This window comes from Hakea prostrata, chromosome 10, assembly GCF_041222555.1.
Source record: "Hakea prostrata isolate BN-2017 chromosome 10, UWA_Hpros_2, whole genome shotgun sequence".
Taxonomy (NCBI): Eukaryota; Viridiplantae; Streptophyta; class Magnoliopsida; order Proteales; family Proteaceae; genus Hakea; species Hakea prostrata.
In genome coordinates this window covers 24,828,157-24,830,451 of record NC_142609.1, presented here as the reverse complement: position 1 = coordinate 24,830,451, position 2,295 = coordinate 24,828,157, and positions in this window count along the sequence as shown.

Sequence of the window (2,295 nt, the reverse complement as noted above, 5' to 3'; positions counted from 1 at the left end):
TGGATATCTACCAAATGGAATAACCGAAATTACATGTTTAGCCAGTGTGAACTTTCTCTTACCAAAATATTCATTGTGAGTCTAATTTCACAAGATTGCGAAGGGGCTTTTTAAGCCGGGGGATGGGGATATTAATATGCTAAGCGAGAGTCGAATCCATGACCTCTTCACTAAGAGGTGTTGGTTTCAACCACTAGAACAGCTTTGCATTGGCCGCTCGATTTCTCTTTATCAAAAAAGTAAAAAGAAAACAATCAATTTTTGAGATATAAAAACTCATCGGTCAAGAAGCCACATTTGAAGGCTAAGTCAGCAAATGAACTTAATCATAACTCGGCTAATTGCCAGAGTAAATAATGAACATAAATGTTGAGAAAACGATTTAGATACCTCGTAAGGGTGTAAGATATTTGTTTATATAGGTTTTACCTCTGATTTCCGACCATTGGATGTATCCAGTATCCTTATTGGTGACCATTTGATTGTAGGGTTTTACCCTTAATATTCGGGATCGTGACTGTTGCCAACCTTAGCACGATCCCCTCTCCACCTCAATGGCAGTTACCTTCCATAACTTGATTACGTATCCCGTGAGATTCGGGATCTCGTTCGTGGCTCATAACTGTCATGTGGCTTTTCCTTTATGAACGTAGAGATTAGGTCAAGATTGGTCTCGATCGTGGTTTAACCGGGCTTTAAGGCCCGAAACTGGTTGGATCGGGTTCGGTCTAATTTTCTCCATATCACTTGCCCCATAGATTGAGCGTCCGGGTAATGCCCTTGCCCGGATGCTTGGCTTGGCTTTCTTCCTACCGATCGTGAATGAAGACGGTCTTGTCGAATTCGGATAACTCCGCATTTAATGCCTTCGACACTTGTTTCCAGCGGTGTGCCGTCGAGCAGTCAGAACTTCTCGTTTCTTACGCTCAGTATGCCACATAACGCTTAGAGAAGTGTTGTGGAGAACATATAGCTCGAGGGGGCCCCGGAGACGAACGTACACCCCCACTCGAGATAGAGAAGTCTTCTTAAGGGAAGTCCTCTTAGGAGGATTCTGAGAATCCCTTCTGAAGTAAAACACATACCCCCTCAAGACATGTGTCTTCTACATGCTCGGGAGGAACGATGACCTCTCATAAGAGGCACAGAAAACCCCCTCGGGAGGAAGTTTATTGACCCCCTCGAGAGGAAGCATATTAACCCCTTTAAGAAACATGTTCGGAATAAGCTTAAGAATCCCACTTGGACTAAGTCCAAGAGTGACGTTGAAGACGGCCAAGTCTAGAGAGTTAGTTACAGATAACTACTCAATAAGGTCGTTCCGAGAATTGGGGAGAGGAGCTATCGGATAACGGCTCTATCTGGTCTGCCAAAGAAGGAGCCGTAACTCCAAAGATATTTCACTTACTCTTCAACTGATGATCCGAAACTCAAGGAAGCACCGCCTCCAGGTATCTTCTATATAAACCCACATCCTACATGGAGAAAAGTATGCGATTCATCTGATCAATTATTCATTACGTTCTTCAGAACTCTCTCAAGAACTCTTATAGTTGCCTAGGCTGACTTGGGCATCAAGATGCGGTTCCCGGCCAAAACTTGGCCGGTCCATTCTTGTTTTCTTGGTGAGTGCAGGCCTCAGCTATTCCAACTTGGCTGTAGAGCTCTTAAGGTGGTCATCTCAGTATCCGGCCCTCGAAGAAGTTCTAGACGCAATAGGAAGTGTTGCTATCACTTCCTTGTCGCTCGAACCGTCAGCTATTAATAGCTGCCATCATTATGCTATAGCTCGAATCGTCAGCTATCAAGAGCCGTTGATGGTCTTGAATCTTGACCATTGATTGATCCCACTCGAACAGTCGTGTGATCTTGTTTGTCAATTGGACTCAATATTGTTCATCCATTCTTCTTTTCACATCTATAAAAGGATTTTCCCTATTCACCTCTTCATTCCACTTCTCTACAAATTCATTTTCGCTCTAGAAGTTCTTCTCTTTGCTCTGAGGATTTCTAGTTTTTGCCTTGCGAATCAAGCTTTGTTCTACCAGTTTCAGCTTCTTCTCAGATCACAAGTAAGTTTCTTTCACTTTGCTTGTTATTCTGTTCTTCTTTTCGTGCATTTGAGTAGCCTGCTCCACTTCTCTTAGCTTTTTTCTTCAAAATCTCAATTTTTGAGCCTCCTGCTTCTACTCTATTCCACTATGGGTAGTGATAGGACTTTGAATGATGACTCCATCGATCGTTTGATGGATGGAGAAGGTTTTGCTGAGGTAGCAACCCCCACTGCCTCTGTTG